Consider the following 27,083-nt stretch of genomic DNA (forward strand, 5'->3'; position numbering starts at 1 on the left):
TTGAGGAAAAGCAAACCACTCTACAGAGAATGAGTCAGACCACTGGGATTGAGGTATGCCCCTTCACTCAAAAGGAAGGAATATGTGACAGGACAACTCGGGGGCCAGGGCAGTGGTAAAATAGACAAGACTCCCGTCCTCATGAGGACTACGTTGTAGTCACTGGGAACAGGTAAGAACCAGTACACAAATACATCAAGGCAGCAAGTTTCAAATCAGATAAATTTATAAAGAAATGAAATGAAATAATTTCACAGGGTGAGAGGAATGCTTTAGAAAGGATGGTGAGGAGAGGCCTGAGAAGGTGACACTTGAGCTGCGCTTTGGGTGACAATCTTGACCCCATTGTAAGAATGTGAGGGCTGAGCTCTAGTCAGAAGAGGAGGGGTACATAGCAGAGCCAGCTCACCATCTCTGTGCAACAAAGAGGCCAGTGTGTTTGGTCCCCATACACAACCATGTCCATGCAACAAAGATGCCAGTGTGGTTGGTCCCCATACACAACCGTGCCCATGCAACAAAGAGGCCAGTGTGATTGGTGCCCATACACAGAGGGGACAGAGAGTGCGAGGAGGCTTCTGTGTGGACCCCGTGGCTCTAGATAGGATGCTCATTCTATTCTCAGGAATGGGAAGTTGGGGAGAGTCTGAAACAGGAGAGTGATACACATGATATGATTACATCACAAAAGTCCTGCCCAAAAAATGCAGGGTACCTTGAATATATTTTTAGAATTGAAATATTTGTGCCCAACTTGGTGCATTACATTAATACATTTAATTTTTAAGATCTGCAGGAGGTCCCAGGGATTGGGAATGTTTTATCATTGGAACTGTGTTTGCCCTAACAGTAAGTTGAAGTGCTCACAAAGATAATCTATTACATTTAAAACAATCTTTAAATGTTTAAGATAATTTGTTTAACAAGTAGGAGTCAAGTCAGAGACTGGAAGGACTAGAGGAAGTAAGTCCAGCAAAGGTGAGCAGAGAGACAATGCAGGCAAGCAGGAGGGAAGAAGGGAGGCCTGGAGTTAGAAGATTCAAGCCCTTGAGCAAGGTTAGGCCATGGAAAGAAAGCAAGGTGAGTTGTGACTGTTAGGATCCTGGAGATGGAGGTGCAGCTACAAAGGGCTTGACAGTAGTCTGAACTCTGCCATGGTGATGAAAACCCCCGGAAGAGTTTTTTAAGCAGAAGAGTGATATGTTGAGATTCAAGGAGTAAGACCTTTGAGGGAAAGTGTGAAGAAAGGAAAGCAGAGAGCTGAGGATTGAGCCTTGGGTAAGGCCTATATTTCCGCAGGGAATTTCAGATCAAGAAATCAGTCAGTGAAATATCTTGAAGGATCTTGAGAGCAGCATGGTGGGAACCACAGGTGAAGTTTTCAAGGAGACCAAGAAGTGGAAACCACACTGGCTTTAACGATTGCCAGTTCCACCTGCAACTTTGGGGAATGGACAGTCATTGAGACCTATGGTGAGGCCAGAGGGGAAATAAATTGGCAAATCATGGTAAGTTCATGGCAGACCTGAGATTTGTGCTTAGGGTCACGTTTGCCTCACTGCAGGCTGACTGCCAGGTGTGTGCACGTGTGTGTGCGTGTATGTGTGTGTTTTAACATGGGTGATAAACTTTTGCAGAGGTCAGGGGAAACCAACCAGTCCTCAAAGATTCCATGTAAGTGCTTCATATGACTAGTGAAAGGACATTCTGCTTCTTCCATTTTATTTGTAACAGCACTTTACTTTTCTCAGTCTCTCCCATAGCACTGTTATCCCACATATTGTCTGTCTGGTTTCTTTTTCTGTTAACCAGGGACCAGCAAATTATTTTTAGTTTTTATTTATTTATTTTTTTTTTGAGATGTAATCTTGCCCTGTCCCCCAGGCTGGAGGGCAATGACACGATCTCAGCTCACTGCAACCTCTGCCTCCCAGGTTCTAGCGATTCTCCTGCCTCAGCCTCCAGAGTAGCTGGGATTACAGGTGCTCGCCACCACGCCTGGCTAATTTTTATATTTTTAGCAGACACGTGGTTTCACCAGGTTGGTCAGGCTGGAGACCGGCAAATTTTTTCTGTACAGAGCTGGATAGTAAATATTTTAAACTTATGGAACAAGAGGCAAAATCAGTTATATTATATAGATATTTATACAACAAGAGGGGGACAACATTTCCACATATTTGTCATTGATGAAATTGAAAATATAAGAATAATTTAGTACAATTTTTTGGTAATACAGGTCTACTAATGGAAAGAATGAAATTATTTTGGTTGAGTCAACATTTTACTTAATTGAAGTTCTAAGTTAGTGTTCTCAATCATCAAATCAGCTGCAAATATTTACCTGTAAAAATCATTCCTAGCTTGTACACCAAAGAAAAAGAGGTACAAGTGGTAGGCTGGCTTTGATCTGCTGACTGTAGTCTGCTGAGCCCTACTCCAAGCAGTTACATCATTCGCCCACCTGTGTGCTTTATACCAGGAGGTTTTGCAGCAGGTAACCAGAGAAAGAAGTGTCTGGCTTCCGTGGTAGTGCCCATGGTCTGTAATTTGACTTCATGTCCAACTTTTAACTCTTTTCCCTCATTTCCTCCCCTCTAGTTCTTAATGGAATGAACTCTTTCTTGGTCTTCAATGTGGAGGCAGTTTGGGTTTTATGTCGAATGAGATGACTTTGGAGTTTCTGAAGAGCTCTGTCCTTCAAAAATGAAGTTGACTGACTAATGAAATGTCTTTAATGGGGTACACATTTTAATTTCACAGTTAGACAAACATGTCAACATGCAAATACATCCAGAAAGAGAATACATTGACAAGATCCTTCACATTAAGGTAGAAATAAACATCCAAACATTTTCTAAGCTCAGGGTTTGTTTTGGAAGCAGAATTTCTAGGTGCCAGGATAGAAAGAACTATCAAAGAGTAGAGGAAAGAACCAGAATGGGGGCTTGCCAGCTTTCCATACTGCTGTCATGTGGCAAACCACAGAAAGAACAAGGCACGGCGAGAAGATTCTGCTAAATGCTGAGAAAACAGAAATGTTGAAACCATGCCCCTGCCCGCTAGCATCTCACAATCTGCTTCAGTGTAGCCTCTGCATCATAAAATTTAGTTTGGAAGGGACCTTAGAGATCATAAAATCCACATCTTTATTTCATAAATGAGAAAACTGAGACTCAAAGAAGTTGACACTAATTTTCTTTGGAACTTTGGACATGCTGTTTAATCTTTATGTTTCTGATCGCCAGAGAAAATGTGACCTTCAAGCACTTATGGAAAATAACAGTGCATTTTCTAAGAACTTTCAACTTCAGTTTGTGCTTACCCAGACGGTTTAAAGATTTATGGGTTTAGAAACACATTTCTGAGTCAGACGTGCAGTGGGGATTTCCAGCACTTATTGTGGAGACCAGCCAGGTCTCCAGTTGACTCACTTGGAGGATGTTGACAAGCCTGAGTCCCAAAAGTGAGTTCATTTTGTAGAGTCCTAGGGTGAGAGCTCAAGCATTGGCCAAACAAGGAAGCCCTTCTGGTTTTGCCAGTCAACCAACCAGCAGAGTGAAAGAATATGGGCTTAGGAATCAGCCGCAGGCATGCTTGAGTTTCAGCTCAACTGCTCTGTAGGAGCAATCTCAGGCAATTCAGTTTGGCTTCCTACACTCGGTTTCCTCTGTGCAAGGCAGAGGACTAATACCAACTACAATCATGTGGCTAGGATTGAATGAGGTCATGAACTTAGAGTCTGTCACAGAGACTGGCACATAACAGGTATTCCATAAAATAGGACTATTAATACCCAACTGCTTATGCTTTTATACATTGATATTATATGCCCAAATTTCTCATAGAAAAAGGATAGTGAAAGGGAAAGTTCAGAAATTAGTTAAGTCTGAAGGCATTAGTATTTCCCGAGCATGTGTACAGCCTTTATAAGGTTCATGGAGACTCCCAGGCCTACAGTTGCTACAGAGATCAGCAATGGTCAGTGTCCTATGCGGCACCACTTCAAGATCATCTCAGGCCCAGTTCTTACATTAGCCACCATGGCACTAACCAAGTTCAGCACAGGCTTTTACCAGCTTCACTCAGGTGCAACTTGGCAGTACCTCACCTCTGATCTGCACTGCTGGCTTCTTGCTTTCTGCCTCTGGGCTTCTTTGATACTACAGCGTGGGACACTCCAATAAAACCCTGAATACTCACACATGTGACACTGGATAGTGTGGAGGAGTTAACACCCACAGAACTGCCTTCATCCAATATGGGGTGGGAACCTGTGCATGCATGCTTCTTGCCCATTTGATCCTCCCATGGGGACAGTTCTCAGAAACATTCCATGAAGCTTCTCAGACAGTCACACCAGATACTAAGTGCAAGTAGGGGCCACCTCCATAACACACCTTTGGACTGGTTTCTTTCCCTCCTTCCCTATCCTTTGCTCATGTTCCCTAGAGTCTCATTCCCAATTAAACTACCTATGCACAAGCCTCTGCTTCAGGCTCAGGCTCCACTTTCAGGGGAATGCAGGCTAAGATACCACCTATTCCTATGGTTACCTAGAAGAAAAGGCCTGCAATGAATAAAGGGGCAGTAGAGTCCAGTGCTCCATTATGGAGGAAAAATAAATGGTTGGAGTGCTGTCTCCTCTCCTCACTCCATTAACAAAGATCACTGGCTGAATGAGATGCTCTTTCCCAGCAAGCCCAGACACAGCCTCAGAATCCTTCTCTCCACTACTGCAGACAATCTCCATGAGCTGACCAAAGTTAATCCTTAAGATAAAATTCATTTGCAACCTTGGGTCCAAGGGGTCAGATTCAAGTCTCAAACAGTTATTAGCTATGTGACTTTGAAAGATCTTTCCTAACTTTTCTGAGCCTCAGTTTTCTCATCTATCAAACAGAGATAATAATTTGTTTCACATTGTTTCTAAGAATATTTAACATTCTTTAAATTTATTTAATATTTAATAACACCATATACTAAAGCACCTAGCCAGATCTTTGGCATATAGGAAATAATAAATGTAATTTTATTCTCCCTTTTTTATTTTAAAATGCAAGGAGCAGGGAAAGAGCATACACAGTAACTCATTGCATAAACTTGGCAGGTTAACCTCTATCTTAAGATGTTACATCTGTAAAAAGGATAAAATTCATACCTCGCATTCTTCACTGTGGTAGGGATCAGATGGAATAACGTATGAACCAGAGTACTGTTTCAATAGTAATATTAGGATTATTGTTGTATTTCAAACGAAAAATTCTAAGGACTACTGAGGCTACGAGATCAGTATTGCCCAGCTAAAAAAGGCCAAGTCCTTAGTCCCTGCTCCTTCTGTCAGACTGCTTCCCATCTGGGACATTCACACCATTTTAACCACCATCTACAGCATGACAAACTCGAAGTGACTGTGTTGATGACCAAGAAGTTCACCAAACACCATGGAGTCCTGCTGCACTGTGAGAAAAGGAAGGAGGAAGGAGGTAAATAACTCTTAAGATGGGCTTCCTACTCTGATCAGCTCTAAATCAATGATTCAGGAATTAGCTATAGAAATACGAATCTGCTGTAGCTCGCCAGGATGAAAGATGTATTCTTAAACGTGGCAAACTAGTGATTACATCAGAGTAGAAACATTACAGCTGATGGCAGAGTTACATACAGGACAAAATGCAAGAGGTCATCCATCTGCTAATTTCTGAGTTAATAAATCCTCCCTCTACACCGAAGTCTAGTCCCTGAAACAATTCTGTCATCACTTTTCTCACTTTTAATGCATAGACTTGCTGATGCTTATGATTACTTACATTTCTAAATATCTATACTTCTTATACTATTTTGCAATAATAAATTCCCATGTGTTCCCCTCTGTTGACTGCACAAGAAATGAACCGAAAATCAAAAGAATGGCCAGCAAGAAAGAATAGCAATATGTCAAATTACAAGAACTAGCAAACAAAGAACCTCATAAATTAAAATATGAAGAATGATCAAACTATGATATGAATATGGGCTGTTAGACTTTTATGAAAATGAAAATTCAGACCTAGAATGGGTCATTGAGATCATGGAATACAAAATTCTTTATTTCACAGATAAGAACACTGAAGCTCAGAGTGGTTAAGCCATTTACATGAAGGTCAGGCAGCTAATTAGTGAGAAAGATATTGCTGCTTGAAAGTCCAGAGATTTGAACCCAGCTCTCCAAATTTATTTTAAAACAGTCTTTCCACTCAATCACAGCTGCACATCATGGGTAACATGGATTGTTTTAGAAAAAAACTATGTAAAAGTTAAAACAGGAGTTCACCATTTTATTTTCAGTTTTTTGAGCCTAAGAGAGGATCAATATTTCAGAGAATATATTATACAACTTTTATAATTAAAATGTAGATATAAGATTTTTGAAGTAATAATTCATAATCAAAATTGCTTTAACATAAAAATAGAATCATGGGCCAATAGAATAAAAACCCAGAAGTAAACTCATGCATATATGATCAGCTAATCTTCAACAATATTGCCAAGAACACACAATGGGGAGACAATGGTCTCTTCAATAAATGGTGTTGGTAAACCTGTATATCTCTGTGCAAAAGAAATTAAAGCCTTATCTTACACTATACACAAAAATCAACTCAAAATAGATTAAATACTCAAACACAAGGCCTGAAAACCTCCTTGACATTGGTCTCAGCAATGATATTTTGGTTATGACACCAAAAGCATAGGCAACAAAAGCAAAAATAAGAAAGTGAGACCACATCAAACTAAAAAGCTTCTGTACAACAAAGGAACCATAACAAAATAAAAGGATCATTGAATGGAAGAAAATATTTGCAAAACATATTTGATAAAAGGTTAATATCTAAAATATATAAGGAACTCATATCACCCAATAGCAAAATTAAAATAACCCAATTAAAAATTGGGCAAAGGACTTTAACAGACATTTATATCAAAGACACAAAAATGGCCACCAGGTACATGAAAAGGTGGTTGACATCACCAATCATCCAAGAAATACAAATCGAAGTCATGATGAGATATCACCTCACACCTGATAGAATGGCTATTATCAAAATATAAGAAATAACAAGTATTGATGAGGGTATGAAGAAGAGGGAACTCTTGTACACTGTTGGTGAGAACATAAATTGATATAACCATTATGTAAAACAGTATGGAGGTTCCTAAAAAAATCAAAAATAGAGCTACCATAAGATCCAGCACTCCCACTACTGTGTATATATCCAAAGGAAATAATGTTAGCATCTTCAAAAGATATCTGCACTCCAATGTTCATTGTAGCATTATTCACAACAGACAAGATATGGAAATAACATAAGTGTCTGTCAATGGATGAACACATAAAGAAATTACAATAGAATATTATTCAGCCTTTAAAAAGAAGAAAATATTGTCATTCACAAAAACATGAATGGACTTGGAGGACATTATGCTAAATGAAATAAGACAGACACAATAAAGCAAGCATTAGATGATATCACTTATATGTGGAATCGAAAAAGGTTGAACTTAGAGAAACAGAGAGTAGAATGGTAGTTGCTAAGGATTAGAAGGTGAGGAAAATGGGTAGATGTTAGTCAAAGGGTACAAACATTCAGTTGTGAGCGACTAAGTTCTAGAGATCAAATGTACAGCTTGGTAGCTATAATTAATAATAATATACTGTATATTTGAAATTTCCTAAATGACTAGATCTTAAACGATCTCATTGCAAAAAAAATTGTTAATGTGAACTGATGTATATGTTAATTAGCTTGGTTGTGAGAATAATTACATAAGATATACTCATATAATAACACCATGATAAACACCTTAAATATATACAATTTTTATTTACCAATTATATGTCAATAAAACTTGGGGGGAGGGGAATGCCTTAAAATGAACACTCATTTCCTCAAAGGGATTAATAATATTTTAAAAATGTATATATACGTAAGCACAGATTTGTCACTAGGGAAGAAATGACTGGAAATTATCAAACTATAAATTAGTCTAATCAGTTCTCAGAGTGCCGGACATATTCTTTGGGTAGAAAATCTGCCTGCTCTCTGCTGACCACCTAAAGCCCTACTTAGTGGCATGTGTTTTACACCAGAATGCACATAAACCAGAATATATTTAGGAGTTGGTCTATTTCTAGTCACACAAGTTTTGTTTCCTAAATAAGACTTCAGATTACCATTTGGGTTTGTTCCCCAAAATTTCAGCACTCCATATGGTTGAAGATGTAGTCCCATCTTCTTAACAAGACCTTGTGTGAACTGTGTACAGTACTGTCTTCAAACCGTTCGCTCCTATGCATATTCTATGGTGAGTAGAAATGCAAGGTTTACGAGAGAAGCAGGAAACGAAAAAGACAGGCATGTTCCAAAGTTGAAGTTCTGAACTGCTTTCCAAATTTTCAAATGTAAAAATGTCTTTAGTTTGCTAAAACTGTTATAAATGATAGCACAGAACATACACACTCAGCTTATGGAAAGTCACAGAATATAGTAATTATCCTAATTAGAGCCCAAAAACCTACCATAGTAGCTTTTTTTTGGTGCACTAATATTATAGCTGTAATTTTATGTTATCTAAAATGATTATTTGTAAAGCTACATAAGTCTCATCTAAAATGATTATCTGTAAAGCTACATAAGTTTAAAACTGAAGATGTATTACAATTATTTTTGATATCAGGATAAAACTACCTGTTCATGAATGATCGTATTGATTTTCTCTTCTGACTTGTCTCCAGTTATAGGTATAATCCCCAATATTACTTATATTAACAACTAGCACCCATTTTAAAATTTCTGTAGTGCTGATAATTTACATGCAAGAAAATTAAGGCAATGAGTTATCAATACTTGGGTTGAATCAGTTTGAGAAACTAAAATACACATAGGTAAAAAAAATAGGTTACTTCACTAAGTTTTCATAATGCATTGGAAAACGTGGTTTAACGATGCAATGACCTGGGGCTACCAACCATTTGTAATAGCACAAATCTACACAGTATTATAGGCATATATTTCAATAGCTCACATCCCTCTTGAAAGAAAATCATTTTTCATGGCTATTATTCACATAAAAGTTCAAAGCCCTCCAATCAGCTTTTACATAACAGTTTTATGGATTTATCTTCAGAACAAAATTAACCAAAAGACCCTGTAGTAGGTTTTCCTTCCAGCATATCTTGTCTGCCTATTTTATTATTCATTGTAAAACTATTATTCATTGTAAAAAAAAGTATACTTTTTTTTCAGATGTTTCTAATCAGTAGATAAATAGACACACATAGTACACAAAAATCTAAAACAGAGAAGTTGAATAAAAAAGTGTTATTTACGGGCAACCCCCTTCAGGCCCCCTCCTACTGTATGGGAGCTCTGTTTTCACTCTATTAAATCTTGCGACTGCACACTCTTCTCATCCATGTTTGTTACGGCTCGAGCTGAGCTTTTGCTCGCCCTCCACCGGGGCTGTTCGCCACTGTTGCAGACCTGCTGCTGACTTGACCTCCACTGCTGTTGTCAACCCACCGCTGACTTCCACCCCTCCAGATACAGCAGGGTGTCCGCTGTGCTCCTGATCCACCGAGGCACCCACTGCCGCTCCTGATCAGGTTAAAGGCTTGCCATTGTTCCTGCATGGCTAAGGGCCCGTGTTCGTCCCAATCGAGCTGAACACCAGTCGCTGGGTTCCACAGTTCTCTTCTGTGACCCACAGCTTCTGACAGAGCTGTAACACTCACCGCATGGCCTAAGGTTCCATTCCTTGGAATCCATGAGGCCAAGAACCCCAGGTCAGAGAACAAAAGTCTTGCCACCATCTTGGGAGCAGCCCGCCACCATCTTGGGAGCTCTAAGAACAAAGACCCGCCAGTAACATTTGGTGGCCTCATCCAGGGATTCTCCAAAGCGGTGAGTAATATCAGAACACTTTTGCTTGCTATTCTGTCCTATCCTTCCTTAGAATTAGAGGAAAATACCAAGCACCTGTTGGCTGGTTAAAAACAATTAGCATGGCTGCCAGACTTAAGACTCACATGTGAGGCTGTCTGGGGAAGGGCTTTCTAACAACCTCCAACCCTTTTGAGTTGGAAGAGTTGGTCTGCCTGAAATCAAATTCCACTTTCAGATTTCCTGGGGAAGCCCAGGGCCGACTAGAGGCAGAAAGCTGTTGTCCCAAACTCCCAGCATTAGCCAGCTGAGATCATGGCACAGCCAGAAGTCTCTACTCAATGGTCACCCATGTGTGCGCCCCAACCTTTCCTTCCGACCCATACCTCCTGGGTCCTGACTACCACTTTCTTGAAAGTGTAGCCCCAAATTTCCTTACCTCTGAATCTACTTCCTCCGATCCCGCCTCCTAGGTACTAATGGTTTAGACTTTCATTTTCTCTAGCAAGTTGTATCTCCAAAGGGATCTAAGGAAGCTCTATGCTGTGTCCTTAGGCATCTAGGCTATGAACCCAGGGAGTCTTGTCCCTGGTGTCCCTCCCAATTTAGGTATACAGCTCTCAACAAGGGCAGTTATTTGGGACCCATTCCCCACCACCCTTGCCAGGGCCCCAAGTTTGTAAACGGCTAGGAAGATTGCTCTCCCATTGTGTAAGATGCTCTCCTCCCCCAATTTCTACCGAGCTTCCCCACCCCCCACCCCGCACCACCCCCGGCCCAGCACCACAATACAACCTCCAAGCCTTGACTCCTTGGTCAGGGCCTTAGAACTGGTAACCCAGTACTTTAACAACTGGAACTGGATCTATGACAACATAATAGATCAGTATGAAAGCAAATTGAGTAAGTCAGAGGCAGAGAGAGAAAGAGAGAGAAGGGAAAGAGAGGCAGAGAGAAAGACAGAAAGAGAAAGAAAAAACAGTGTGCCCTATTCCTTTAAAAGCCAGGATAAATTTAAAACCTATAATTGATAATTGAAGGTCTTCTCCACGACCCTATAACACTCCAATACTACCTTGTTGTTAGTGTAAACAAGGGCGTAGCCTGAAAACACTGAGACCACTGACAACCCAGAGCCTTCCTATCAAAAATCCTTAACCCAGTAACCGTGGATGGCCCAAATGCATTCAAACTGCAGCAGCAACTGCTTTGCTAACAGAAGAAAGTTGAAAAATAACCTTAAGAGGAAAACTCATTGTGAGCACACTTCACCAGTTCAGAACTATCCTAAGTCAAAAAGCAAAAAGGTAGCCTACTAATTCAAAAATCTAAAAGTATAGGGTAATTCTGTTAGAAAAAGGTGATTTAACATTAACCACTGAAAATTCCCTTAACCCAGTAGATTTCCTAACAGGGGATTTAAATCTTAATTACCACACAAAGTTCCGACCAGACCTAGGAGGAACTCCCTTCAGGACAGGACGGGGATAGATGGTTCCTCCCAGATGATTGAGGAAAAACCACAATGGGTATTCAGTAATTGATAGGGAAACTCTTGTAGAAGCAGAATTAGGAATATTGCCCAATAATTGGTCTGCTCAAACATGCAAGCTGTTTGCACTCAGCCAAGCTTTATGCAGAATCCAAAAAAAAAAAAATCTATACCAATTCTAAGTTAATTTGGACTAAACAAGGTCTTATTAATAGCAAAGGATAATTGAAATCCCAAATTTACAAGGTTTTCAACAAAAGTAAAGTTTGCTAAAAGTTAGCAGTGTAACGTGTATTATCCTAAATTCTAATCTTGCGGCCTTAGACAGTCTAGTCCACAGATATAAAGGAGGTTCACTTTGGAAAAAATGGTTATCATCTTTAAAAAAAAGCTCTATCTCAATCCTGACTCAAAAAGTTACCTACACCCCCGCTGAAATGAATTTGCATAAGAACTGTTGTTTATGGGAACGCATCTTGATGGGACAACTGGGCTGTTATGAAATACTCAGGAACCCAGCCCAGCTCTAGGACTCACCCCTGAGCACAAAGGCAATGTTGGGCACACTGGTAAAGGACCACTAGAATCCAGCAGCCCAGACCCCTTTCTTTGTGGTCAAGAAAGGGTGCAGGACTGCTACATCAGTGAGCATAACTAATCTGATAAGCAGAGGTCCATGGGTGATTACACAACCTGGAAAGGAATAAGCATTAGGACCATACAAGATGCTCTAGGACTAATGCTCATCGGAAAATGACTAGGGGTGCTGGCATCCCTATGTTCTTTTTTCAGATGGGAAACGTTCCCCCCAAGGCAAAAACGCCCCTAAGATGTATTCTGGAGAATTCGGCCCAGTCAGAGAGCATGTACCTTTTTCCCTCTCAGACTTGAAGCAAATTAAAATAGATCTAGGTAAATTCTCAGATAACCCTGATGGCTATATTGATGTTTTACAAGGGTTAGTTAGGACAATCCTTTGGTCTGACATGGAGAGATACAATGTTATTGCTAGATCAGACACTAACCCCAAATGAGAGAAGTGCCTCCATAACTGCAGCCCCGAGAGTTTGGCCATCTCTGGTATCTCAGTCAGGTCAATGATAGGATGACAACAGAGGAAAAAGAACAATTCCCCAGAGGCCAGCAGGCAGTTCCCAGTGTAACCGTCTTTGGGACACAGAATCAGAACATGGAGATTGGTGCCGCAGACATTTGCTAACTCGCGTGCTAGAAGGACAACGGAAAACTAGGAAGAAGCCTATAAATTATTCAATGATGTCCACTATAACACAGGGAAAGGAAGAAAATCCTACTGCCTTTCTGGAGAGACTAAGGGAGGCATTGAGGAAGCATACCTCTCTGTCACCTGACTCTATTGAAGGCCAACTAATCTTAAAGGGTAAGTTTATCACTCAGTCAGTTGCAGACATTCGAAAAAACTTCAAAAGTCCACCTTAGGCCTGGAGCAAAACTTAGAAACCCTATTGAACTTGGCAACCTTGGTTTTTCATAATAGAGATCAGGAGGAGCAGGCAGACTGGAACAAATGGGATAAAAAAAAAAAAAAGGAAGGGGCCACTGCTTTAGTCATGGCCCTCAGGCAAGCGGACTTTGGAGGCTCTGGAATGGGAAAAGGCTGATATCGAATGCCTAATAGGGCTTGCTTCCAGTGCGGTCTACAGGACACTTTAAAAAAGATTGTCCAAATAGAAATAAGCCGCCCCCTCGTCCATGCCCCTTATGTCAAGGGAATCACTGGAAGGTCCACTGCCCCAGGGGATGAAGGTCCTCTGAGTCAGAAGCCACTAACCAGATGATTCAGCAGCAGGACTGAGGGTGCCCAGGGCAAGTGCCAGCCCATGCCATCACCTTCACGGAGCCCCAGTTATGCTTGACCATTGAGGGCCAGGAAGTTAACTGTCTCCTGGACACTGGTGCAGCCTTCTCAGTCTTATTCTCCTGTCCTGGACAACTGTCCTCCAGATCTGTCACTATCCGAGGGGTCCTAGGACAGCAAGTCACTAGATACTTCTCCCAGCCACTAAGTTGTGACTGGGGAAATCTTACTCTCTTCACATGCTTTTCTAATTATGCCTGAAAGCCCCACTCCTTTGTTAGGGAGAGACATCCTAGCAAAAGCAGAGGCCATTATACACTAGAATTAGGAGAAGGAAAAAGGGTAAATATATATACAGACTCTAAGTATGCTTACCTAGTCCTCCATGCCCACGCAGCAATATGGAGAGAAAGGGAATTCCTAACTTCCAAGGGAACACCTGTCAAACATCAGGAAGCCATTAGGAGATTATTATTGGCAGTACAGAAATCCAAAGAAGTGGCAGTCTTACACTGCCGGGGTCATCAGGAAGGAAAAGGAAGGGAAATAGAAGGGAACCGCCAAGCAGATATTGAAGCCAAAAGAGCCGCAAGGTGGGACCCTCCATTAGAAATGCATATAGACGGACCCCTAGTATGGGGTAATCCCCTCTGGGAAACCAAGCCCCAGTACTCAGCAGAAGAAATAGAATGGGGAACCTCACAAGGACATAGTTTCCTCCCCTCAGGATGGCTAGCCAACGAAGAAGGAAAACCACTTTTGCCTGCTGCTAACCAATGGAAATTTAAAAACCCTTCACCAAGGCTTTCACTTAGGCACTGATAGCACCCATCAGACGGCCAAATCATTACTTAGTGGGCCAGACCTTTTCCAAACTATCAAGCAGATAGTCAGGGCCTATGAAGTATGCCAAAGAAATAATCCCCTGCACTTCAGGCCACACATTTCAATCCCTGTATCTTTAACCTCTTTGTTAAGTTTGTCTCTTCCAGAATCAAAGCTGTAAAACTACAAATGGTTTTTCAAATGAACTCCAGATGCAGTCCATGACTAAGATCTACTGCGGACCCCTGGACCGGACTGCTATGCCATGCTCCGATGTTAATTACATTGAAGGCATCCCTCCCGAGGAAATCTCAACTGCACAACCCCTACTATGCCCCAGTTCAGCAGGAAGCAGTTAAGAGCGGTCATCGGCCACCTCCCCAACAGCACTTGGGTTTTCCTGTTGAGAGGGGGAACTGAGAGACAGGCCTGGCTGGATTTCCTAGGCCGACTAAGAATCCCTAAGCCTAGCTGGGGAAGGTGACCGCACCTACCTTTAAATATGGGGCTTGTAACTCAGCTCATACCCGACCAATCAGGTAGTAAAGAGGGCTCACTAAAATACAAATTAGGCTAAAAGCAGGAGGTAAAGAAATAATCAAATCATATATCACCTGAGAGCACAGAGGGAGGGACGATGATCGGGATATAAACCCAGGCATTCAAGCAGGGAGCGGCAATCCCCTTTGGGTCCCCTCCCATTGTATGGGAGCTCTGTTTTCACTCTATTAAATCTTGCAACTGCAACAACAACAAAAAAATGTGTTATTTACATTTCAGAGAGCAATTCTTTAGTAATTTGCTCTTCTGATGCATTTTCAATATTTAGTTTGCTTAAAAAATTGATTTTTTAAACCTTTTCCTGTAATAATTTTCTGAGAGGCTGCTTTTTAAAGTCACATTTGACTTATAATTGATAAACAATCATTGAGTTATTCATATATAATGAGAGAAAGAAAGACAGACCATTCACTTAGAGCTATCTGTGCACATGAAACTCTACTAAGCACTTAACATCTTCTGTTTCATTTATACCTCATGTCAAACAATGACATAAGTCTTATTGTGTCCAATTTACTTATGTGGCCCACAGCAGCAAAGCAGCTTATCTAAGATTATATGGTGGTAGGTGGCTAAGCTTTAATTCAAAGGTTTTCCCAATTTTAGGCAACAAACAAATGTCTGACTTGACCATTTAAAAACTAAGCCACACCACAACAGACTAAAATAAAACAAAGCCCTCAATAAAAGAATCACCTACCTTTGAGTGGCTCTAACTTCCTGGTGGGCTTTCCAACATAAACTGCAAACTCTATGAGTTTGTTGCACAGGATTATTATCTACACATCAGTTTTTTTAAGGATCACCCACCCCATCATACATTTTCACAACAAATATTATGCATATTAAATTTTAAAATATTGTGTGTAATGCTCATGACCATAACACTCTGTTAAAAATGTTCTTCTGAGACAAATTATTGTTAAATTATCACAATCATTAGTTGCACACAATTGAGCAAAACAAAATAAATGCATTACACATTTTGATATATTACTATTAAACCTAAAAAGTAAAATTTATTGGAATTTAATCTCATAATGAGATCTATGGAAGAGGATGGCACCATGCCTTGATGGAAAACATCATAACAAACACAAATATTTGACTCTCTACTTTTTTCTCCCCAGCCAAGAGACTTTTATACCTTGAAACAATAGTAAGATTCAGTGAGAGTTGGAATATTGTGAAAGATGAAGTAGGAAAGGCTCCTTGGCAGACGAGCATGTTTTGGGGCTATCAATGTTAGAAAAAAAAAGTTAATAAAGTCTATAAAAGTTGAGAGCCCAAAACCTGATTACCTTCACCCTATCCTCTGTATATCCTCCCAGGGAAGCAACCCAATTTTGTATTCCATTTTTTTCGAAAGACTTTTTTTTACCCCATCCTAAGCCTCCATGCCCAATTAAATTTTAATTGTTTGACCTTCCACAAAAAGAGTTAAATATTAACACTTGAATGTACTCCATCCATTGTACTTCACAGCAATGCCATCTGCTGTCATGTGGTTCAGCATCCATACTTTCTGCATTTCCAGCCTTTCCTTTTGTTCCTCCAAGGAAAATTGATCGCTTTCTCCTCCCTCAAATGTAATCTTCATCCACACCCCCACCTTCATTCCCCCTATCCCACTGAGCACACACCTGAAAATCTATTCTTCCTAAAGACTGAGATCCACTTCATTCTCCAAACAGTGGGTCAAGTACCACCACCTTCAAGCCTTCGCAGAACAATACAGGGACAACAGTACGGGACAACTCCTTCCTTTCTGAAGTCCAGCAAGTCCCAATGTTCTTACCATCCCTCCTTATCTCATCTTTATTGTTAATAGTCTCAATTACATTTGTGTGTGTGTGGGGGGGGGGGTGTGTATGCATGTGTGTGAATGTCCTCAGTTTCACCACAATGCATCCCTAAAACCCATATTGGGAAGCAGATTGTCATCAAGCCCATCTACTACTCCAATGTAGTACCATGCACTACTCCAAGAACATGGAGGGAGACATAAATCATACATGAGACCAACAGTGTGCCATAAAACCAAATAGAACACCTCTAAATCTCAAAAAACTAATCTGGAAAACAATTAAACTATAGTTAAGCCATAAAGTTTCAGAGTTGGAATAGATCTTAGAGTTCCCAGAAAAGCCCCTGATTTTACAGATGGGGACTTTAAAGCATAAAGAGGGTGAGGAACTTGTCTTCAATCTCAGAGCTGAGATATGATGGAGATGGAACTCAAGCACAGCTCTGTTGACAGGCAGACCAAAGATCTTTCCAGTATATTCTCTGCCCTGTTATAAATAGCTATTAAAAGGGGCATACTTTACACACTGATTATTTAAGGACACTTAATATGCAATAAAGTATTCATCTGCCATAAAAATAAAACTACTGAACAATAAATCAAAAACCAATATACTCACCATAATAAACATTAAACAAACAACACAAATAAAAACCCAAAGATGAGCTCCTTGAGAGTGGCAGCCATTCCTTGGTGCTCAAGGGTGCCTGGCACACCAGAGTTACACACATTGGGTGGATGAACGCACAGTCCATGTGCCGACCTCATTAGGCTCTCCCCACAGCTAGTTGCTAGAGCTATAAAATCCATCCAGGGGAAATCTAAACACGCTTTCCCTTCCCCAAATATATCCCAGTAGCAAGCAGAGATAATCCAAACATTAGTTGATCATTTAGTTCAAAGATTAATTTGCAGCATCTAAAAATTGACACTGTCACTAAAGACCTTAGTTGACGGGTTTAGAACTCTAGTTCTAAACATATGGGGAGTTTTGAAAACAACTTCCTCAATCTTCACTAATTGAATCAGAATCTCAAGAGTGGGATATGGGCTATGGGCATTTTTTTTTTCTTTTAGACAGAGTCTTGCTCTGTCTCCAGGCTGGAGTGCAGTGGCACGATCTCAGCTCACTGCAACCTCTGCCTCCTGGGTTCAAGTGATTCTCCTGCCTCAGCCTCCCAAGTAGCTGGGACTACAGATGCATGCCACCATGCCCAGCTAATCTTTTGTATTTTTAGTAGAGACAGGGTTGTTCACCATATTAGCCAGGATGGTCTCGATCTCCTGACCTCATGATCCGCCCACCTCGGCCTCTCAAAGTGCTGGGATTACAGTCGTGAGCCACTGTGCCCGGCCTCATTCTTTTTAAAAATGTACATGCTTTAATAATACTTCTGATACACTGTGAACATTGAGTTGTTTGGAGTCTACACATTTTGTCAGTTAAGTTCTCACTTCTTTTTTTCTTTATATTTTCTGCCAAATTGATAGAGTTCTTCAGCTTCGAATAACAGAAACTCAACCTACACTAATTTACGCACAAAGAAGAATGTGCTCACATAACTAAGGTCAGGAGTAAAACTAAAACTGGCCTCAGGAGCAGGGGTCGATGCCCTCAGGGGTCTTTTGATCCCTCCACCTATTCTGAGTCCCTCTTCCATGTGATGTAGTCTCTTGCTTGTTTCCCAGCTTAAATTCCATGGCCAATCATCATACTCACTCCCTGGCTCGCTCTCTCAACTGTGTTGTCCATCTCATTCTACATGGAGCTCATAGACAAAACCATAACTCCATTAGCACCATCCTCTGCCTGCTCCATACTTTGCCCATGCAGCTGAACATGTACGGAGAGAAACATACAATCTTGCTGGTAGGTGTCACTTAAAATTAATGACCACAAACCTGGGGTGATCCTGCATCCTGTCCAGCAATCTTACCACATTCCCTACTCCATTCACTCATCCACCTTCCTGGGCAACTAATACACACCTTCCCTTCCTTCCCCAAACTCCTAAAACCTCATCACACACATTCACTCTCATAAAATGACCTTGCTTCCTATTTTATAAGAAAATTGAAGTAATCTGAAGAGAATTTTTACAGACTCTCAGCACCACCATCATCCACCAACTAGCTATGCACACACCATGCCTCCCTTTACTATTTTTTTCTGTGAAGGAAATAATCCATGCCTCTGCCTAAACCCAACCCTCCTCTCATATGCAAGATCCCATCTCTGATGGCTTGGCATATATTCATCCACTTGTCTGGGTCACATTGCCCAGATATTTGGTTAAACCTTAGTCTAGATATTTCTGCAAGGGTGTTTTGGATGAAATCAACTGTTAGCTCCATGGACTTTAAGTAGGACAGATTGTCCTCTAGAGTGTGAGCCGGCCACAGTCAATCAGTTGAAAACCTGAATAGAACAGCAGGAAGTTCCAGGAGCAGAAAATAATCCTGTAGTCAATGGCCTTGAGACTTGAACTGCTGCACTAACTCTTCTCTGAGTCTCCAGTGCTCTGCCTCACCCTGCAGATTTTGGACTTGCCAGCCTCAATAATCATGTGAGCCAATTTCTTACAATTTCCTTGCGCACACACAGGCATACACACACACACACACACACACATACACACATCCTGTTGGTTCTGTTTCTCTAGAACCTACTTACAGGTGTCTGGCTTCTACCCTGTCTACTGCACACTGTTTCAGAACAAAAATCAAATTACCCGACTCCTCTCTTCCTATTCCTTCAATGGATACCCATTTCATTAGGAATAAAAACCAAGTCTCACAGTGGTCTGATTTTCAGTAACTTTGTACTTCCTTCACTTCACTCCCACAACACTGGTCTCCTTACCATTTGTCAGGGACATGAGGCAACCCATCTTACTGTCCTTGCACTGGCTGTACCCTCTGATTGGAATACTTTCTCCACTGATATCCCACCTCCTCCTTCTCACTTTGTCCAATTATTTGCTCAAATATTACTTTCTCAGTGAGAGCTAATCTTACTACCACCCTACGTAAAGTTACCACCAGTGTCACTTCCAGAACTCCAGATCCCTCTTACCCTGCTATATTTTTTCCACGGTGCATATCACTGCCTATATGATAATCTATGTATTTATTGTGCTTTAAAATTAATATATGCTTATAATGTGAGCTCCATAAGTGCAGATATTTTTTGTCTGTTTTGTTCTCTGGTATTTTCCAAGCAACTAAAACAATGCCTGGTATATATTTGAAATTCAATAAATTTTATCGAATGAATGAATAAATGATGACGGTTTTCAGCTATATCCTCTCTGGTTTTTCTGCTCATCAGCTTCAATTTCTTCTAATATACACTTGCTTCTCTTTAGATAGGGCAAATAGCTGCAAGCTATTCCCAGGCTCATATCTTTACAGCTTCAGTATCGCAGGTAAATGGGATCTTCCCTAACAATTGCAGTTTGAAAAAATCCAAAGTAAAATATTTTTATGTCACATGCCTACTCTTCAGCTTTCTAATGTGCATGTTTACAACTGCAAACGATAACAGTACAACAGGGTATCCCATAAACACTGTACCTTCAAAATGTTCAACAAAGTAGGCTTATTCTGTTAGCCCCAAACCTCATCTTCTTATACAATCTCTGTCTTGTTGAATAACCCAGTGCCTCAGTCCATTTTCTGTTGCTATAACAGAATACCACAGACTGTGTTACTTATAAAGAAAAGAAGTTTATTAATCTCACAGTTCTGGAGGCTGAGAATTCCAAGAGCATGGCAATGGCATCTGGTGAGGGCCTTCTTGCTCTGTCATAACATGGTGGAGGGCATCACATGGCAAGAAGGCAAAAGCAAGAAAGCCAGAGAGAGCTCCCTTTTATAACAAAGCCACTCTGACAATAATGAACCCACTCCCATGGCAGTGACATTCATCCATTCATGAGGCCACAGCCCTAATTAATCTATTAATCAATTCATGAGGACAGATGCAACATTAAGTCATATGTGAGGGAAGTGGGATTAAGTTTCTAACACATGACGTTTTGGGGGACACATTCAAACCATAGCACCTAGTACAGTCCTTCATATCAGAAGCCTAGTTCATCCTTATACCCTCCCTCTCTCCCACCCTTTTCCCACATCCAGTCCAACACCAAGTCCAGTAATTCTGACTCCTAAGAATTTATCCAATGCAGCTCAATTATCAACAATTGTTTTACTGTGGCTTATCACTATCCTGATTACCTAGCACACCATGTAATGGAATTGCAGGATTATTTACATACCTCTATAGATTTAGGGTTCTTTGAGGACAGGAACTGACTTTCATCTCTATGTAACCAGTAGCTAACAAAGCACGTATATAATAGGTAGCCAATAAATACTTGTTGACTTGAACTGAAAGGAATACACAAATGGAAAGACTAATAGATTAGAAAGCTGGATATTGGGGTGTCAACAGTCCCTTTCTTTTGCCTTAGTGATTGTTGGAAAAGTCATGTCAATAGGCACAGTTGCTACTAGTAGCCTTAACTCTCCTCCTAGTGCAAGTCACAACTTTAGGGTATCAAGTTAAAAAAAAAAAAACTACGTATAAACACTGACAAACCTTGAATTTGTTAAGCAATCTTGAATTCATAGAACACATAAATGTGAACATTGGAAGATGGGTATAAACAGGTCCCATATTTATACATGTCTTCCTAACTCAGTTATAACCTCCTTAGTGGCAGAATTTGGAGGTTATTATCATTTCTACTTGCCTCAGGGTTTCCCATTGCAGGAGTTCAGTAAGTATTTACTGAATAGCACATATCTGCTTTCCTTCAAGGGTCTGTGCAATAAAACCTTTCCAAAATCAACTGTTTGCCTCCAAAACTTCTTCTATCATCAGAGGTAAAATAACTTGTGAGAAGTCTTACCTCAAGTAAGTAAGGGAGCTAGTATTCAAACACCTCCTTAACTCTGATTCTAAAGCCCTGCTCTTTAGCACTCTGCCATATCTTGACCTGACACATTGCAAACAAGTATAAATATAGATGGTCAAATACTTCACCTTCCCCGTTTCCTTTCTGTAACAAGAGTTTCATCCAGATTTTTTTTACAAATGGTTTTCTTGTCTCTGAACTGAGTTCCAATCTGATTTGAGTTCTTGTGTCTCTGATTTAGAGCTCCAAAAATCCTTAGTAAGTAAATTCCATTAAAGAAAACCACTTATTCTAATTATCTGAAATAGCATTGCTCCAATCTTCAGATATGAGATGTTTCCCATGGCCTGAACTCACCCTGGGATTCAGCGTCCTGTGATCCTGATACAGTGAGTCTTGAAACTACTGTTCTTATTTGACAGGCAGTCTAAGAGTAATTCTCAATAACCACCTTAGCTCCAACTAATATGGAGGCATGACTCATATTCCCTATAGTAAACTGTGTATTCTCAGGTTTCTTGGCATATTGTGAACTAATAATGACTATAAAGAAAATAGTCCACAGGCTCTGTTTTCCATGTTATGATTGGGCATTGATTTTATTTAAGCATAGTTCTTTCCTTAGTCACTAATGTTATTACTTGTTGATGACCTACAATGTGCCAGACATTTTTCTAGGTGCTGAGGACACAGAGATGAGTAAAAAATAGACCTTGATTATCATATTAGTTGCTGACATATCAGCCAGAGAATATATATTAACTGATAATTATAATACATTGTGATGTGAATTCTGACATGCTGCAGGAACCTAGGGGAGGAGATAGTGAATTCTGTCTGGGAGAGAGCTGAGAAAATTCCACAGAGGTAGAGCATTTATGCTGAAAAGAAGGGTATCATGAAGTCAGAAAAAGGCATGGTGTGTTTGAGAACAGGCACATTTCACACAGCAGAAATGTATGTGAAATGTGGGGGTGGTCAATGTGAGAATAGTAATGTCCTTGTGGAATCATATCATTCCCAAATGATGATCTGGTTCAGCTTCTTCATTTACAGATGACAAAACTGAGCCTTACAGAAAGTTAGTGACAAATGTTGTCATGCCATTTCTTCTGCTGTGGGTGCTCCATTAATGCTTACTTCATAAACAGCATGGTCCTACTTATTCTCTTTCAATAAGGAGAGAATTAGTTATTTTACTGACCTGGTTGTAACTGTAGCATTCCAGTGAAGGCTTGTTAACCGTAGTTCGAAGAGGAAAGTGCTCACTGCCATTGATGCTTCTTTATTTGATCTTACCAATGTTTCACAGACCCTGCAAAAAGTATGCTCCTGACAGAGCCAAAATTCTGGTCCTTTTCTAAAGTCATCCTTTGACAGAAATGCTGTCTCTGTGTGTTTCTTGCTTGTTTTTCCTTTTGTTGATAATCATCTGTTCTAAAGAAGGAGGTCGGTTTGCAATTGAATCTATGCATATCCTAAATACAATTATAAAACTTTAAGTTGCTGACAAATAAAGAACAACCAATTTTTCAGGATTAAATAATCTAGCATTATTATCAATTTGTCACACACAGGGCATGAGATGTCCCACAAATTTGATCATCCTAAAATACTTATAAACCTTCTTGCCCTATCGTATAAACACAGCACTTGAGACAATTCAATCATGTGTTCCTTTTTATAAGAAACTAATAAACATGAAATGAGGAGAGGCATTACTCAGATGTGCTTTAGCAAGTGGTGGTTTAGGATATGCTCCCCCACAATATGGCAGCATGGCATTTGAGAAAACAGTAGAAGCAGGAAGGTCACTCTCATCTTCCCCTCCTTCCTTCTCCCCTGAAGCAGGTCGTAAGACCTAGCTGCCCTTTCTCTAAAGGAGGTCGTAAGACTTTAATTCCAAAGATACTCTCCCTCTACCCAGAGGAAAGGAACAACCTTATCCTCAAAGACACAGAGATGCCAAGAAGAATCTGAACAGTTTGCAAATTGCCCTCCAATTTAGATAATACCTCCTTGGTTCAATCATACTTTTGCACAATTGTCTACTCTTCATCAAACTTGTCAGAAAGATACATAGATTTTCCTGTTCCTTTGGGTCTTTATTTCTGAAGGGTCCTGTGTCACATCAAACTTATGCTAAATAAATGTGTGTGCTTTTCTCTTGTTAATATATCTTTTGTTATTGGGATCTCAGCCATGAGCTTAGCAATAGATGAGGAAAGACATCTTCTCTATTATAGATCCATCATGTAAAAACCAAACCCAGGTAGGGTCATTTTGTAAAAAAAAAAAAAAAAAAATTAGAAGTGATTAAATATAAAAAGTGAATAAGCATAATTAGTGAAGACATGAAGGGTAAGATGGAATTTTTGGCATATAACATGAACACTATTTACAGAGCTGCTACCCAGAAATTTCATATCAATAGCACTTATGCTATTTAATGCAACACTTTATTTCTCTACTAAAAAAATATGCTCAAGCCTCAGCTAGGAAATTAACGACTTAAGTTTTTTCCCTATTTTTGTCTAATTAAGTAGTTGAAAACAATATTCAATGTAGCATAAAGGAATGCAGGTTGACTTGAGCCCTAAAATGAATAAAATCTGAGTAGCAAAATACGGCCTAGCATGGACCACTTATGGACCATTTATTATTTATTGATGCAAAAGAAACAGCCCGAATCACACTGTCATTCAACGTTATTACATAGACCCTAGGAATGTTGTGAAATCTTATCTTCTGCACCTTTCTTTATTAGTTAGAACATCTTACCCATGGAATAAGTTAGAAAAACTATGTAATGGCCATGTTATCTATAAACCAAAGACTCCATCCACCTGCAGTGGGTTTCATCTCCAAGTCTCTGCTTCTGAAAACTCAAAGAGCCAAATTGTATGGTAACTCTAGAGACTAAAATAAGCAGGGCAAATTCCATAAATGGATACTGAGAATTTCAATATAGGAAAAAAACACTGATTTGAATCAATTTCTGTAAAAAAATTTACAAAGACTTTATTTTTGGATTCTCTTAGAAAGTAAGAGTCAGTTTAACTTTAAAATATGTCTTCTTTTTAAAATTGTGTGTATTATGCCATGTACTATTGCCTGCAAATACATCAGAGTCATAAATGCTTTGGTCAAAAGTCTTTACCCTTCTTCAGTTGACTGGTGATTTCATATGTTCTAGGAATATTTTTATCTTTTGGCACGACACTCTACACCATATGGTACGACACACTGAGAAGCAAAAAGGGTAGAACTAGTTTGATTGATATATATATATATATATGTATACACACATATATTTATACATGTGTGTATATATGTATATGTATATATACATATACATACATATACACGCACATATACATGCATGTAAGTGAAAGAATTTGGATGTATGACTGCAAAGAAATATAAGGACAAAGGTTTTGCATTCTGTATTCGGTGCTAAGGTTCTTTGCCCATGTGAAAAAGGTCATTCAAAATCCAAAACAAGATTAAAAGTTCGCTATAGACCTGAAAGCAACAAGAGACATATCAGGAACCACTGTTTTGCTACATAAAGTAATATTTGAACTGTCTGTAACACTTTCTCATTCAATATTTAATGCTGCTTCTCTAAGTGCAATAATAACTGCAGCGATGACACATGCAACAGCTTGCATAATCCATTTAGGAAGGATTGTTAAGATGAGAAACACAGTAAACTGTCTATAATTAATTCCCAGTGGGTGAAAATATCTTTCCCCTTTGATTCCAGGTTCCTTCAATCTGGTTTTACTTTTGAAAACAATCTTGAAGCAAATTTTACAAGTTTTCAGAACGACTGAGATGTGACTTTTGCCTGGCTACTACCCTTGTGTCACAAGGCAGCTTCCTGCATCTTCTCTACTGCCTTCCATCACATCTGACATAGGGCAGTCTAGGCACACAGTAGACACCAAACCTCTACTAAGCCAGTAAGCAAGTGGATGTAATAGCCAGTAAATGGGATAGAGAAAAAAAAGGCATTTGCCAATGCAGACCGTCAAGTGTGGCTTTCACACAATCTAGTGCAAGAGGGAGACAGCAGATCATTTTTGCCTGCTTTGTTCTTAGGCTTAATATATTCTTTTTAAAAAGTCCAAATGTGTGTAATTGTGTATATTCATATCATACTTACATTTCTTCTAGCAATGCTTAAAATGTACTAGCTCTTAATATTTTCATTTTTAGTAAAGGGGGAGTGCAAATGTCAGAATATTGTTGTAAGAGAGATTGAAAAAGAATAAGAAAAAGGAAAAAACTGTTAAGAAGTTTGAAGTCAAACATTGTGAGTTTGAACTGCATCACATTAGAAACATTATTTAAATAAAACTTACTTTCAACCTCTATAAAATGAGGAAAGTTACCATAAGAGGATTCAATAAAATTCAATACAATAGTGAATATAAGACACTTTCCTCTACGTATAATCAGCTCATAGACAACTCTCAAAAGTGTTGGCCATCCTTATTATAAGTCAAAATCAATTCCATAATACTATACACTTACTATAAAAAATATAAAAAGGAACCAACAATATTGGAGTAGCCAATGCTAAAGCGGTATCTGCTTATTATCCAGAGAATTCCTTTACATTCTAGCCCTAAAGGACAGCATTACTGAAATACAACACTACAACACTAAGTTTTCCATGCCAGTGACCTGACAGTAAGCCTCTTGCCTTCCTGAGATAAGATAATTTGAGTATTCATAGTTCTAAGATACAGCTAATAAAAAGCACTGCTTTCACCTGGACAACTTTGGTTTTTCAAACAGAAAACTAGTCTTTTAAATGGTTTACGAGCTCTCATCATACCACTACTTGTTTCAAGTGTACTAAGAACCAAATGTGTGTAATTCTATGTGATTACCAAAAACAGGCTCAGCACTTTCACGAAGAAGTTCCCATTTGTTAAATAACACTATCTACATATGCCAGGAAATGGAATCTTAAGCACAGTTATACAAATCCAGAACCTAAACCTGAAAGTCTAGTACCTAAACCTAAATATGTACTGTTATACATAATTTTAAACTGAATTTTCAGAAGAGGAATGTTAGAGGTCATCTGCACTCCAATTACTGTGTGCAGTTAGGTTTATGTGAAACAAGTCGTTACACTAATATGTTCTCCATTTATAAAATATTCACAATTAGGTAAGCACTTGCTAATGAAATCTTCAGTTTTTAATGGAACAGCAGAAAATGTGGTTTTGTAACATTAGGTTTCAATTTGTATGCAGTTTGTATTTTTGATATCAATATCTAGAACTCTAAAATATTCATAATGGAAAAAGATAACAATTACTGTACCAAACTATTTATTCATTCATTCACCCTTCATTCTTCTAACAAATATCCACTGAGAATCTACTCAGTGCCAGATATTATGCTAGGTGCTAAAACTAAAGTAAAGCTTCTAAAGTTTCTTCTTTATTAATGTCAACTATTTAGGATGAAGTTATGAGGAGAAATGACAATGAATTTAAATCCTGTTATGGGTATACTTTTGTTAGAATTTCTATTAATTTTTATATTAAGCAATTACAGACTTAATTAATCCTTTCCACTTACCTGTAGAAAAAAAAGGATCCCATCCCAAATACTTCTACATTGAAAAAAATGCCAAATCCATAAAAATGAGCAATTCAGCTATAAAAATGCATGATATAATAGATGT

General features: G+C 39.3%; 1 protein-coding gene across 2 annotated transcripts in view; it reads right to left on the reverse strand.

Moving 5' to 3' along the window:
- Window positions 1–27,083, reverse strand: part of LOC112630225 (25-hydroxycholesterol 7-alpha-hydroxylase) — a 208,622-nt gene that overhangs the window by 163,376 nt on the left and 18,163 nt on the right. The window lies entirely within an intron of this gene.

Source organism: Theropithecus gelada, chromosome 8 (genome assembly GCF_003255815.1).
Source record: "Theropithecus gelada isolate Dixy chromosome 8, Tgel_1.0, whole genome shotgun sequence".
NCBI lineage: Eukaryota > Metazoa > Chordata > Mammalia > Primates > Cercopithecidae > Theropithecus > Theropithecus gelada.